This window comes from Thalassophryne amazonica, chromosome 6 (assembly GCF_902500255.1).
Source record: "Thalassophryne amazonica chromosome 6, fThaAma1.1, whole genome shotgun sequence".
Taxonomy (NCBI): domain Eukaryota; kingdom Metazoa; phylum Chordata; class Actinopteri; order Batrachoidiformes; family Batrachoididae; genus Thalassophryne; species Thalassophryne amazonica.
Window position 1 is genome coordinate 109620679 of NC_047108.1, and position 16373 is coordinate 109637051.

The 16373-nt window shown below is 41.6% G+C and overlaps 1 pseudogene; it reads right to left on the bottom strand.

Annotated features, from left to right (window-relative positions):
* Positions 1-6550: 6550 nt before the first annotated feature.
* LOC117511520 lies at positions 6551-16085 on the bottom strand (annotated as a pseudogene).
* Between the last annotated feature and the right edge of the window lie 288 nt (positions 16086-16373).

Genomic DNA, 16373 nt, shown 5'->3' on the forward strand with positions numbered 1-16373 from the left:
GCGTCAACAGCAGATGCTACTATTATTGTGAACACCCCCTTTCTACATTTTTTTTACTAATAGCCCAATTTCATAGCCTTAAGAGTGTGCATATCATATCTTTTTATACCAAGATTTGCTCAATGGAGAAAAACAACCAAAAACAACCAAATCTGAATGAATACCTTTTATTTTGGAGTATGTATATCATTTTTAATGCAGTAAGAAATAGGCCTTTCACACAGTCATCTACGAATACAAGCAGCAGGTTGGTCATGGTGGGCGGTGTCCCACAGCAGCCTACACTCAAGGTTCATGAAATGGAGCAATACTTTCACCTAGTGGTCACCATAACTGCAGATTCCACCAAGCGTTCTCATTGAATATACTGCTCAAACTAATTCAAGAAAGACTTGCACCCCTTCAGTTGGTGCACACATTCAGAATATAAATGGGAGCAAACGAAACCCTGCTTTCATTGCAGCCCTGCTACTTTAGCCTGACACCCACCCCACCACCCCACTCAAAAACAATTTCATAATCTTGCTGAGAATAAGATTTCATACCCAAACTTTAGTCGAAGTCTAAAAATGATGGGTTGCCCCACTGCGAAAGACGAGGCAAGTTAGACCGTCTAACTCTGGTACAAAGGTGTAAAATCTGGTGCACGCGGTGATCCCTTCTGGTCTAATGTGAAGACAGCAGCAAGTGTCCTTCAAGACAAACAGAAAATGATGCTTATGTTGAGAAAAGGGTTTGCTGAGACTGTAAAACCCTCTCCAGATCCAAATCCATCCCCGACAAAAACTTACTTTATCGTATTTGTACTTCATCAGGCAACCAGTCATATGTGACCTAAACCACACAGTAATAAACATCAACTAACCCGTAAAGATTAAAAAACAGGGGTGAGAGAATTTCAGAATTTCTGGTAACCCTTAAGAGCTGCATATTGAAATTTCAAATTTGAGATATTTTTAGAGATTGAAAACATTCTGTGCGCTGGTTCTCCATCGGGTTCATGTTTGAACAGACCTTCATTTGAATTTCCCCAATCCCTCAAACCGCGACATTTTGGTTGAATCTGAAAATGATCCATAATAAAAACTTAATATCTTGGTAGCATGTTACAGACATGTGATGGAGCTCACGGGTTAAAAATGGCAGTGAGGTGCAGCAGAATGAATCCTGCTCCGACTGACAGCAGACTGATTCTGTTTCCATCTTCAAAAGTGATGCACAAAAATCCCCAGCAAGCATCAGCGGGCAAATCAGGGTTGTGCTTCTGGAACTTCGCCGCACAGTGCCACGTGCCCCTTACGGTGTACTGTAAGTACCACCACCAAGAAGGCATTTCAACAGTAAAACTATCGACTGCCCTTTTTGTTGCCATGTTTAATTTGATGCCGTTTTGTTTGTTTTTCTAAAACAAACAATCTTGGTGTTGGGAAAATTTTCACTTTTTCCTTTCAAATGTTTCAGAATCACATAAAAAAAAAAAAAAAAAAAAACAAAGACCAAATGAGCAAATGACAAGAACAGGACAGAACTCAGACTCTCACAAAAACCTTAAAACGGATCAGATTGGTTATTTTTTAATGGACACTAATTTTTAACCACTGGTTCAGTGAGGCGGTTTGGTGCTGAGCTGCAGGGCCGGGTCACGACCTCCGAGAAGAACAAGTGTGTCCCTACAACACGGACACTTTAATGACGGCAGAAAACACTGAAGCTGTAACAGTCAAGAAAACAACGGCGTCCTGTCAACCCGCGTTTAAAATGAAACCAAGAGTTCTTGTCTGAACAGCACAGAATCATGTTTTGAGGGTGGAACTTACACCTGCAGCGTGACGTCACAACAAGCAACCCGACCGCCGCCCGCGTGGGGGAAGGTTCCGCCCTTTTCGCCTCTGATTGGCTAGAAGGTGAGCAGCAGAAGTCTTGTTTTGAAATGTTACCTGATGATCGAGCAGGACAGACTGACAGCTGAGCAGAGAGAAATGTTTTAAAAGTGGTAAATAAATCTGCAAAATAACTGGAAGGCAGTACTTGGTTATCGCAGGTGAATCGATGGCTGCCCACATCACATCTTCAGTAAAGTTACTATCCTCGTAGTGAGCAAACTAACATTATCTCCGCTGCCATTTCTGCTCGACCCCACATGGCTGCTTGCAGCTATATTTTTATTTATGTATTGTTTTTGGCTGGCTCCTGCACCTTAATTTGAATATTTGCACAATCCCAGATTAAATAAATATATTATAAATATATATAAGTATTTTGACCTTTCGATGGAGTGTTGGCACCACGTGCCGTTGCAGGGTCAATTTTTCCATCAACCTCTCACTGAAGAAGAAAAAAGTCTGCTGCTTACAGCCACTGTGAAGACAATTAATGCAGGGTACTACTTTAAAAAACAACAAAAAAAAAACAATTTCCAATTCCAATCAAATCTCATCTCTACAAGTAGAGTTGAAACACAAATCAAATCCCTGCAGGAAATACTGAGGACATCCAAATTTACCCCAGGTGGACTCCAATGAAGGTGCAGAAACATCTCAAGGAAATACTGAGGACATCCAAATTTACCCCAGGTGGACTCCAATGAAGGTGCAGAAACATCTCAAGGATGATCAGCGGAAACAGGAAGCACCTGAACTCAATTTTCAGCTTCATGGCAAAAGCTGTGAAAACTTTAGTTTTTTATTTTTAATACATTGCAAAAATCTCAAACTTTTTTTCACATTGGGGTGTTGTGTGTAGAACTTTGATTTTAAGAAATGTGGGGGGGGGGGGGGGGGGGGGGGGAGGTGAAGCGCTGTGATACTTTCCAGATGCTCTATTTCTTTGCCTTATTACACTGTCAAGAGAAGCAACAGATTCCTCTCAAAGTTTCAAAATTTTACACCTTTTCAATTTTTCTTTATTGTTATTACTTTCAAAATAAGGACGGACGCACTCATCCAAATCAGGCTCTTCTGGGTCTTTAATCAAAAATGGATAAATTTGGGTTTCTGAACCAGCGCCAAACAAAAAGCACAATTTCACTTTCAGAGCTGTAAAAACTAGGGACCTAAAAAAAAAAAAAAAAAAAAAAAAACAAGCTCACACCCCTAAACTGATAACCAACTGAAGTTGTCATTAACATGATCATTTAAGGCTGTTTGGTGTGAGGTCTGACCCACACTGTGGCCACATTGGTGTTTTATGGGTAAAGGCACCTGGACCCTTGCACAAATTTGATCCCCACTGAGGCACAATTCTTCATGCCAATGCATCCCGTTTTGCGTCATTTGACGCCACGCCTAATATGTGCAAACTAATTTTATCTGTGCCTCATCTAGAATATATATATATATATATATATATATATATATATATATATATATGTGTGTGTGTATATACACATATACACAGGGCCATATATAGGAATGTGAAAGGGGGGGTTCAAATCCTTGAGTTGGGGGTCCAGTGGGCCGCAGAGCCCCCGGTGGGGTTGAGGGGCAACGCCCTTGTGGGGGGCGAAGCCCCCTGAAGCAGAAGCTTTTTGAGGATTTCGAGAGGTAAAAAGCTACATAAATTTCATTTGAAACCCAAAATGCATCATTTTAGGAAATACATTTTTATATACAAATAGTCCTTGCTTGGGATTGGATCAGTTGCCATAAGAACCACCCAGGAAGAACCAAGATAACATTAATGCAAACTTTATACCTGCCTGTCAATTGCGAATGCTGTTAGTTATGCGAATGCAACCGACAGGCGTGAAACAACTCACGCATGCGCACGAAGGTTCAAGCTTGGCTGATGCAAGCGCACATGATTCAAATCCATAGTTTTTGCAAAAAATATAAAGGTCGGATAGTTTTCTAACAGACCTCGTATTTAGTGGTATTAATATTCGCGTTTACATTATGAATATGTACGTTATGTATTAAAATAGCGGTATTTAATTTGGCAACCTTGTTTAACTCGCGAAATTCGCATAATAAATCCCACGCAAATATTTGCACCTTTACAGTATTTGCAACAGAAGGAGAAGCTCCCTTTATTTCTCAGCTTATACATGCAAACATGTTTTTACAAACCAGACAAGTGTAATTGTGTGTCTACATGGGTATTTACAAGCCTACTAATCTGATATCAGAGGATAGGGACCAGGGAGCAAAAATTCTCAACCCCCATGGGAAAAGTTTATCTAGCCGTTTCCCCTTTCATCACTTAAGGGATTACTCTGGCAGAGGAAATTGAAACTTGAGGGTGTGTGGTAATAGCTGTGTACAGTGCTTGTTGCTTATTATCAATGAAAGAAAATACATAATATTGATATCCAGATCAGAGAAAAAAAAAAAAAAAATCAGCAGAAAAAAAAATGGGGGGGGGGGTTCGGTTGAACCCCTCTATATAAGGGCATTTATTTTATATATATATATATATATAGCTTATTCATATCTTAATTTATTTACAACTTACATATGTCACCTGGTCTGCTGTATTTACAAGTCATAGGTTGATGGCTTCTGTCTTTTCTTACTCTCAAACGCGAGTAAAGCGCAGCGCCCCCTATCTTTATCATGTACAATGGGCGCCAACACGGGGATCGAATTCATGCAAGTGTCAAGGTGCCTCAACAGACGGTACGGAGACAGGAAATGCGAATTTTGGTTTTAATAAAAAAAAAATCTAAAGACTTATGTTTGTGCAACTAATGATTAGTTTCATAATTGATTAACCAATTGATTATTTCTGGATTAACAGATTAGTTGTTAGGTCTATAAAATGGTGAAAAATGTTTTAGCAATGTTGTGCCGAACACAAAATCATCTCTTCAAATCTCTTGTTTTGTCCACAGCTCAAAAGTATCCAGTTTACTGATAAAACGGGGGGGGGGGGGGGGGGGAACGTAAAATATCCAAATTTAAGCAGTAGGTCTGTTCAAAATGTCAATGTTACATTGTTTGGGCCACATGTTTTTGTTCCACTATAAAATAGAAGATCTGTGCCAAATGTGATTGTAATGGCACATTTTTAGCAAGTACCAGGAGCAAGAATTTTAGCTGAGGAAGCTTCTGCGATTTGAAGCAAACCGTCCTCACGTCAAGCAACTCAGTCCAGTCGAAAGATTCAGCTTCTCTACTACGTCCCCACAAAGCAACAAGTTTCCCCAAACAAGCAAAAAGGGTAGACGACTTCCAGTAATGTTCTCCTCTGGGTGACCAATCAACCAGCACTTTTGTGATTAGAAGCCATCACATGTACCTGTAAAAGAAAAATAATGGCGTCAGAGTCTTCTCCCATTAGGGTGACGTTGTCTTGCCAGCGGAGAGAGAGGAACATGTCACTCTGGGGACCTCTAAATCTTATCTGACAGAGTTTCAAATTTGGTCTGCATCTATAAAACCCCAAGTGGAACAAAAACAACATGTGGCCCGAAGTCTCTCACAACTTTTATTTTTCACTATATAACATGAACAGCCCTAATCAGCAGCTCAAATCAAAGAAATAAGATAAAAACAGATTCAAGAGATCAAGTGATTATGAAATAATTGTCCATTAAATTAATAGTTGATTTATTGCTGCAGCTGGAGACCGATTTGAAAATACAGTTGGGAATTTGTTGAATTTTGAAGCAGGTTATGTGGGACTGGTCCTGTACTTGGTGGATGGGAACACTTTCAGAAACGCTCGGCAACATGGCGGCTAAATTTCAACACCATTATGCTTCTGTGTTAACTGTGAGAAAGCCGAGTGAACACTGAGCTCCAGGAGGTTGTTGAAGACTGACTGAGCGGCTCCACGCACATTATGGCACAAACACGGGTCGGTGCTGCTCAGGATGACAGCGGATCAAAGCTGCAGCCTAAAGTGGCACCAAGAACTGACAGAGAGATGGTGAGGCTGCAAACAGGGGACTTAAACCACGCAGTGAGCAGAGCTGTGAGCGTCCTCTACGCCTGCCGGCTCCGACTTACACCCACTTTTAGTCTGAGCAGAACTTAATCTTCATGTAAGATGGTTGAAGAGGCGAGTGGGCATGTAGACTGAGACGAACAGGAAACCACCTGCCAAAGAACCACGCTGCTTCAAACGCACGTTAAAACTGAGCGTGTTAAAAACATTTAGACAGTGACGACACATCAGAAATGTCACAATCCTACAAACGTGGAGTGACAAAAATATAGAGACGGGGAAGCTACATACAGATGACGGGGAGCTGTCTTAAAAACAAAAACATTCCAATCAACCTTAAAATAATCTGCAACAGATGAGGTGGAGGTACAGCTCCCTCTGGGAGTAACAGCTTTGCCGAAGGATGCGTTCCTATATTTACACAAACTGATGAGCAGGAGCCACCAATCAACCGTTAATGAGCTAGAATACTAAAAACAAAGGTTCGGGCCTCTCCTCCTACAGAACAGTAACAGCTTAACATTCAGGCTCATGTGGAACACAATGCACCGTCTGCTGCTCTTTGCACCATGCATGCTCTGCTAGGAGTGCCCACACAGATCCTGGACCAGCCATCACCCAGAGGTCAGGTGGCACCTCAGAGGTCACGTGTCCACTTCAATCAATCCATCCAGGAGGCATGGGAGCCTCTAAGACACACCTCTTTGCTGCCTCCTGCTGGGCTACCGCCACTTGTGACCAAATTAAGGAGCGTTTGCGGCGCCCTGCCTGGTAGTCCTCCTCATCCACGTTGACCAGGAGTTTTATCGCCTCGTGGCCCACAGCCTGTTTTAGTGAATCTGTGATGAAGACCCCTTTAAGGGCCTCAAGTAAAGAAACCGTTGATGTAGTCTCTCCAGAAGGCATCCAGATATGTGAGCTCAGAGAAACTTGATGTCACATATGATGGAGCCCAAGTCTCTGGATTTCAGGATGGTGTTGGCCTGGTTGAAGCGCTCAAATTGCCGCTCCCAGCTTCCTGCTTGTTGAGAAGACGTTGCCTTGAAGCGCCGACTCGTGTTGGCAATATTCAGCACGAACACGGAGACGGATATCTGGACAGAGAGAGAGAGACGAAGGACTGACTTAGAGGTGGACAACGTTACCACAAAAACATCACTTTCATAAACGTAAGGCAAAAACTAAACAAAAATACGAAAGATTTTAATAAATAAACCAGAAGCTGGAAGAGAACAGAATCATCAGCCCTTAGGCCAAAATCAGAATAAATGCTCCTCTGTGAGGAGGAAACACTGAAGCTGGATGGATGGATGAATGGATGGGAAAAGTATTAAAGTCACAGAGAGGATGGGCCAAGCACTTAAGTAGCAGAAAGGTCTCGGTCCAAACCCACCCCCGCCCTTCTCCACATAATACAGTTACATCAGGAAGGGCATACGGTGTAAAACTTGTGCCAAATCACATTCAGGTCTGCTGTGGCAACCCCAAGTAAAAACAAGGGAGTTTGACAGACAGGAGTATACACATGTAACTAGCAGAGATGAATAAGCAGGTGCTGGACCACATCCTGACGCACACGACCGCCATCCTGAAATTCACATCCAAGTAGTTACTCGGCCTGTGACAATAAGATAAGATACTGTTCGAGAAATAACTCTGTCAAACACTTTATTGTCTTCTGAAGACGACTTCATGCCACAGATGATCTAAACTAACCCTCTGAAAAGCAACAAACCACATCTGATCCTTCTGGGCCTTTGCTCTGATTTACTGTACTTTAAGTCCTTTCCCTTCTGAGGTACGTAAGTCCCTTCAGCTGCTCCCTTATTTTCATTCAGAGTCGCCACAGCAGATTCAATGTGGGTCTGCATGTTGATTTGGCACAGATTTTACGCCGGATGCCCTTTATGATGCAACTTCACATTACATGGAGAAATGTGGCAGGGGTGGGATTTGAACAGGGAATCTTCCGCACTGAAACCAAGCGCACTAACCAGGTACTTGTGTATATGGTTCACTGCCCGTGCGCTGCATGCATCCATCGTATGTGTGCAGACACCAGAGCGATGTGATGTTCCCCACACTTTAAGGACATCACCAGAGTCCGATCAACACACAGACCAATGATGTCATTATATGCATACACCTCCCCAAAATCAAATATTTTTTTAATTAACGTGTATTAAATGCCTACCTAAAATAAATTAATCCCGTGACCCCCACCATATTGTAAAACTACGTTTTTTGGGGGGGGGGGGTTACAACGTTCTCGCCCCTTCCATGTCTGACTTGTGATGATGTCATCCATTTGTCCTGTGCTCTTATTGTGAAAGACTCTTGTGTGACAAACAGAATGTGGCCAGCTTTGTTCAAGCCCCAGTCACACTATCAGTTTGTGTTGGTTTTTGTCTGATAAAAGTACTTTTTCAATCCAGCAAAATGAATTCTGTGTCAGCTGATGTCTGCAAAGTCATCAGAAACTTTTGTTCGTATTCAAAACGCTGAGGGGAGTTCAGACAGAGATCTTTACTGCTGCTTGGACGTTCGTGTGTCATTTTAAGTATGAGAGGGGGGACACAGTGAGCACAGGCAGCACTGCTGGACCGAACAAGGAGAAAACTGACTTCAAGTGTTGACAGTCAGCCACAGACTGTATGTGTCCACTGTTTTCAGTGAGAGGTGGATGGGAAAATATGGATTGTTTTTTTCTATCTTAAGAAGCATGAATCATTGATCAAACAGAGGAATGTTTGGCTGAAAAGTCCACAAATATCACCAACATTACAACACTGAGTCTAAAAAAATAAAAAGTCAAATGACCCACAGTTCATGGAGGGAAATGGAACAACCATAACATTGGTTTGGAGGTTGATGACTCTAAAAAGTGCTCGCTGAGGGACAAATTAATCCATAAACAGCCACTGTTCCAACCAACGCGACGGAGAACTTTAAAAGGGTCACGTGCACGTCGACGTCACTGCACAGCCACAGAGTTCCAGAGTTGCAAAAGCAGGCTTCAGCATTTTAAGTTACCACTCCACAGTGGACTTAGAAAAAAAGAGGGACTCGACCAAATGTAATCTTTTAATTTACATAATGGCCAGCGCTTATTTCAGGCAGGCATTTACTTTTTTTCAGACAAAGTTTTGACCCGGTCATTAAATGAAGCAGGTCCAGATTCAAGGTCAGGCATTTATCAAGGAAATACGTCAGACTAATTGGTGCTGGGATTCCCTGTGGATCGTTCAGCACCTCCTGGCTGTAACTAATATAATGACACACATATAATGGATTTTGTCAGTTTTATACATATAACAGATTTCGATTATAACAGACAAATTCGCCGGTCCACTTGAATTCATTATATGTGAATTTTACTGTATATCACTCACTAACTGTTGCTGCTCTTTTTTTTGATGGATCATCATATTATAAAAGACTTTAACCTACACATTTAAATATTTCAGAATAAACACATTAAGGGACAGATTTTGTAACCAATTAAAATCTCAGGACGGTAGCCAGGATCTGAAATGGCGGGGGGGTCAGTGTACCATTGTCAGCATTTTTGATGCCCAGGGATGCATTCTTGAGGTTTTCTTTTTTGATGACTATTTTCTCACCCCAATTCTCCCCAGTTTTGTTGTTCTGCTTAATGTGTGTATTTGTATTTATAAATTTGAAGGAAAAAAAAAAAAAAAAAAAAAAAAAAAAAAAAATCACACGTACATAAGTATTCACAGCCTTTGTCATAAAGCTCAAATTGAGCTCAAGTGCCACCTGTTTCCACTGTACTCTAACTTCCACTAACTCAAAGCTAACTTCCACGCTTGTCAAAAGCTCATGCATGCGCATACGCATGCCTTTCTGCAGATGACATTAAAACATTTATAATTGACTGATTGATAGGGGGCTTTACTGAACATGTACCAACTGTACATAGACATTAGCAGGGTTCTCACCAGCACAGTTGAGCGTAGGAACCCCTATGCTGATATTTGGATCCCCTATAATATGATTCAACCAGCATGGTGGGCTTTTATGTTTTTGTTTTTTAAAGGACATGTCGCATATTATTTAATGTCCCAGTTAGCAACACCATGTTTTCATGATTGTAAGTCTATCCGTGCACATTTGTTAATAATTACTGGTCGCTGATGCATTTTATCTCACTTTCTTGGCGATTCAGCAGATGCATTTCCATCTTGCAGTCATCGTTTTTTTTTTCTTTTTTTTTTTTTTGCAGTTACCGTGTTTGTCATGTGTTGCCCAAAAAAGCAAAAATTAAAAGCGAAACACTCAGTCTGTGAGTCATAACCACAAGACTGAACAAAAAGCAGAAGAACAAGTGACAGACTTAACCCTGCTGAGAGGAGCTTTTTTTCACAGACTGTTCGTCAGTGTGGCCAGATGGAGCTGTGACCCACCAGACCAGAGGAGACAGCAGCCAGTAAAACTTACAATTTCTAATATTGTTTATAAATGTACCTATGAAATTCTTTCTAAACATTTTAGTTGTTGAAATTATTATAAGTAACAGTATGAAAAATTGTCTTCAAAAGTGGACTTTTAATCTAGGACTGTTGTGGGGAGCAGTGCCCCCCCCCACGGATTCGCCACTGACTTGCTGTCTGATCAGAAGAATGGATAACGCTTATTTATGCAGAAAACACGATCAGATTGACATGTAAGAAAGTTTTATCATCTTTCTTTTACATCATGTCGCCCTCAGAAAGAGACATTAGGCGCACTTGGGTGGAACAAAAAACTGTCAGCTGTTTTTAGCAAGGACACACAGAGCAGTACAGAGTTTTAAATAAAGGGGGGGGGGGGGGGCTTAAAAATGTCTTTGTAAAGCCACAGCTCTGAGCACTTTGAGGAGAAAACTGTTTTTCAACTCGGAGCCACAGTGAGGAAAAGCTTGCAGGTTGTTGCAAGTGGTAACAGTGGACAGTTCTTCTGAGCACAGTTTTAATTCTGCAATTCTGCACCCACAATACAAAAATAACAGTAATGAAAAAGGGACCTGGAGAAGTAACTTTAATCTGATAACTGATTTGGAAAGATTAACGCATTAGATTACTTATTGAAAAAAGTGGTCAGATTAGAGTAACGCATTACCAGCATCACTGTATAGATACATACACACACCCAGTTTGAGCAACAGAGTTTCTGCAGTTTGTCTGAGGTGAGTAAACTAAAATTATACCATGTCAGTGAGAATTCCATGTCTAACTGGCATGCATTATTTTCGTGTATACGCACACGTAGTTCGGCGACTTAAGTCACTTGTTATAATCACTCTGCTCTGGCTGTCACCATAACAACGCGCAAATCAGCTGGCGCAGATCAGCTGTGTTTTGACAGGTGAATGACAGAAACGTGATAAAACATGGATTTCCAAGTGAATTTTAATATTTTTGACCAAAATAAACGTTGAGGAATGGAAGAGGAGAGCAAACGAGAAGAACAGCAAAAGCAACGGCATAAAGATTAACATCGGACAAACGGAACAGACTGAAGAAGGGAAAGAAGAAGAGAATGGTTCTATCCTTGCGGGCTGCTGGAGCACTCCACATCAAAACAGCGAGCATAGTTTCTGGACCTGTTTGCCAGAGTTGGCCGCAGCTCCATACACCAGACAGGGGTGGCGGTGTGAGTGGCCCGCTGCAGCGTAGGCCCGCAGGCTCGGTAAGCACATCGGAGGCAAAATATCTTGAGACTGGCATAAAATAGTCCCAAATACTTATGCATTTTTATTAAGTTCTGTTAACTTAAATAAATATTTGTGTGTTAGCTCACTGTGAGGGACCACGGTATAAGTGGATTAAACAAATCGAAGCCGCTCATTATACGGTTTGAATGCACTTCGCGGAGTAACACCACTCCGCTTCGCATCGTGGTGTTTTAGACTCCACATCGTGCATTCAAACCGTATAATGAACGGCTTCTCGTTGTTTAATCCTTACTTAATACGTGATGTTATTGCTCTGCTGAAGTTTATCAGGTAACGTTAGTCTTTAGCTGCAGGATGTTAAATCAACCACAGTCAAGCTGAGTGAACATTTTAGATTTGTAAATTGTTTAGTCTATTTTTATTTTTAACAAAGAAAGCTACACAGTTTTTCAATGGTTACTGCTCTCACTATAAGAAAAGTCTCAAATTTAAATAAGATTTTTTTAAATTATCTAGTAAACAGACAAAAAACTAGAACAGCACTGTTTTGTGGTTCTTTATATTTTAAGAAACATATTTCTTCACTTCTCCCAGATCAGGAGCATTTCAACATTTGCTGTGCAAATGTTACTACAACCCCTGGCAAAAATTATGGAATCACCGGCCTCAGAGGATGTTCATTCAGTTGTTTAATTTTGTAGAAAAAAAGCAGATCATAGACATGACAAAACTAAAGTCATTTCAAATGGCAACTTTCTGGCTTTAAGAACACTATAAGAAATCAGGAAAAAAAAAATTGTGGCAGTCAGTAACGGTTACTTTTTTAGATCAAGCAGAGGGAAAAAAAAATATGGAATCACTCAATTCTGAGGAAAAAATTATGGAATCATGAAAAACAAAAGAACGCTCCAACACATCACTAGTATTTTGTTGCACCACCTCTGGCTTTTATAACAGCTTGCAGTCTCTGAGGCATGGACTTAATGAGTGACAAACAGTACTCTTCATCAATCTGGCTCCAACTTTCTCTGATTGCTGTTGCCAGATCACTTTGCAGGTTGGAGCCTTGTCATGGACCATTTTCTTCAACTTCCACCAAAGATTTTCAATTGGATTAAGATCCGAACTATTTGCAGGCCATGACATTGACCCTATGTGTCTTTTTGCAAGGAATGTTTTCACAGTTTTTGCTCTATGGCAAGATGCATTATCATCTTGAAAAATGATTTCATCATCCCCAAACATCCTTCAATTGATGGGATAAGAAAAGTGTCCAAAATATCAACATAAACTTGTGCATTTATTGATGATGTAATGACAGCCATCTCCCCAGTGCCTTACCTGACATGCAGCCCCATATCATCAATGACTGTGGAAATTTACATGTTCTCTTCAGGCAGTCATCTTTATAAATCTCATTGGAACAGCACCAAACAAAAGTTCCAGCATCATCACCTTGCCCAATGCAGATTCGAGATTCATCACTGAATATGATTTTCATCCAGTCATCCACAGTCCACGATTGCTTTCCTTACCTCATTGTAACCTTGTTTTTTCTGTTTAGGTGTTAATGATGGCTTTCGTTTAGCTTTTCTGTATGTAATCCCATTTCCTTTAGGCAGTTTCTTACAGTTCAGTCACAGATGTTGACTCCAGTTTCCTCCCATTCGTTCCTCATTTGTTTTGTTGTACATTTTTGATTTTTGAGACATATTGCTTTAAGTTTTCTGTCTTGACGCTTTGATGTCTTCCTTGGTCTACCAGTATGCTTGCCTTTAACAACCTTCCCATGTTGTTTGTATTTGGTCCAGAGTTTAGACACAGCTCTGACTGTGAACAACCAACATCTTTTGCAACACTGCGTGATGATTTACCCTCTTTTAAGAGTTTGATAATCCTCTCCGTTGTTTCAATTGACCATCTCTCGTCATGATTCATGTCAGTCCACTTGGTGCAACAGCACTCCAAGGTGTGATCACTCCTTTTAGATGCAGACTAACAAGCAGATCTGATTTGATGCAGGTGTTTCTTAAAGCCAGAAAGTTGCCATTTGAAATTACTTTAGTTTTGTGTCATGTCTGATCTGCTTTTTTTCTACAAAATTAAACAACTGAATGAACATCCTCCGAGGCCAGTGATTCCATAATTTTTTGCCAGGGGTTGTACATGTTGTTACCTGAGGCCAAAATATTGTCATGGGGTATTGCGAAGGCCTTGTGTCCATGCATCCGTCTGTCTGTGCTCAGCGTAACTCCGGTCCTGTTACCTCCGGGGTCTTCAAATTGACAGGGAACATTCTTGGACACAGATCTTGGACAAGTTCAAAGATGGCTAACTTTGACCTATTTTAAGAGGTTATGAAGTCACATTCTGTACCTAATTTTATGGTATGATCTTGCGGCTGTTAGCATGGTGACGTCACTTCCTGGTTTTTGCTAGCTGCTAACTTCGCTTCGTTTTTGGCGAGAAATAACACTTTTCTCATATATCTCCCAATTCGGATCAGGGAGACAGCCACCCTCTCTACTTTTAAGATTAGCTTAAAACTTTCCTTTTTGCCAAAGCTTATAGTTAGGGCTGGATCAGGTGACCCTGAACCATCCTTAGTTATGCTGCTATATAGACTTAGACTGCTGGGGGGTTCCCATGATGCACTGAGTGTTTCTTTCTCTTTTTGCTCTGTATGCACCACTCTGTATTTAATCATTAGTGATTGATCTCTGCTCCCCCTCCACAGCATGTCTTTTTCCTGGTTCTCTCCCTCAGCCCCAACCAGTCCCAGCAGAAGACTGCCCCTCCCTGAGCCTGGTTCTGCTGGAGGTTTCTTCCTGTTAAAAAGGAGTTTTTCCTTCCCACTGTCGCCAAGTGCTTGCTCACAGGGGGTCGTTTTGACCATTGGGACAATTCACCACTGTTAGCTACATGCTAACTTCCGCTAACTCAAAGCTAACTTCCTATGGAGTTCAATTTGTCTCATTAATACCTGCAAATGTACAGAGGTTGATCTACAAATATTCCTTGATTTGCACAACTTCCACTCTTCTCAAGCTCATATATGCACACACACAAGTCCTCCTGCAGATGGCGTTAAAATGTAAATACTGTTTTTGATTGATTGATAGATAGAGGTGCTTTATTGAACATGTACAAACTGTACATAATGCAATAGGATCTTAATTATTTAAACAATTGTCCTACCGGCCGACACCAACACACAGCTTCTGGCCGTACGTGCGAAGGGAAAAGAAAGGAGCATATCAGAGGGACAACACAAGCAGGACAGTTTGGAGACAAAGTCAGAGATGTGAGACAGAGATGGTTTGGACATGTGCAGAGGAGGAAAACGATGCTGAGGATGGAGCCCCAGGCAGGAGGAGAAGAGGGAGGCCAAAGAGGACGTTTATGGATGTGCTGAGGGAGGACATGCAGGTACAGACTGATGACCTGCTGTGGCGTGCTCTAACACAAGGGTCTGCAACCCGTTTGGGTGGTTGACTTCATTTCATTTCTTATACATGAACCGTACGGTTACACATGACTGTTCGACACACAGACTGTATGCAGAATACAAGGTCAGGTTCTGCCACAGTATGATCATACACACACAGCATAATGTGACTGATGAACGTTAGGCAGAACCAAAGGTCACAAGACGCGAGGTCACTGGCCAGCCTTAGCTTAGGACATGACGGATGGAGGCAGTCAAAACACATGTCGAGTGAAAAAAGAAAGGCAAGCTGCCTGCACACAGGAGTTAGCTGACTGTTTCCACACTTTTAAATCTCGGGTGGGGAAAATTTTGAGTTTCCCAAAATTTGGCTCCACACACTGATGTACTGAACTTTCCTCAGCAAAACCCAGCATCCAAGACCAAAAACACAGTTTCCCATTTGTGAAGATATTCCGTGTGATTGCTTGCCCACAAAGGCGTTACTTACGTCACAGCGTCACTGTGTTTGAAAACCTCTGAGATTTTTAACTTACAAGCATAATTACAAGATGCTGCAGTTCAGAGAGAAAAAGTTTTACAGTCACAGAAACAGAGAGTTGCTGAGGATGGCTTAAAGAGCCACATGTGGCGCCAGAGTCTCGGGTTGCAGACCCCTGCCCTAACGGGTGCAAGAAGACGACGACGGAGGAGAAACAATGGTTATTTCTGTGTAAATACCGCATGTTTGTTTCTCTCTGCAGTCAGCTGAGGAATGACTCCTCTTCCTCTTCCGTGGAGCAGCAGGCATTGGCTTAGTTCGTGGTGGACAAACTTGTGGTCCTGATGGAGAACAGCACATGACTGGCTGAGGACCTGGAAAACAACATTGGATGTGATTCTTAGGCTTACACGCCCCACTGTGACCCTCTGTTAACCTTCTGCCCCACAGAAGAAGTGAGCAGAAACGCACTCACCTGTCCTCCTTTGAGGTGCAGCGTTTCCTCCATGCAGTGCTCCTCTTGGGGAAATGTAGCGCACAGATGTCTCTTCCAGGTACTTGTCAACAGGGTCTGGGCACACAGAAAACATGGTCGATGTATGCTTTACGGGAAAACTGCTCTTAATGGCAAAAGAATCAACATGAAATAACTGGATCACTGCAAATCTGTAAATGCAGAATAACACAAACATAAATAAAAAGGCAGTTTGAACGTGATAAAACACAGGACAGCTCTGCTTTCATTCATTAATAATGCAGAACAATGTTGGCTAAGTGCTGACACTATGCTAGCTGAAGCAGGTTGAAAATCAGGGGTGGGCACAGTTCCGATAACCGATAATTATCGAAGATAATGTTTTCATTATCGGATTATCTTT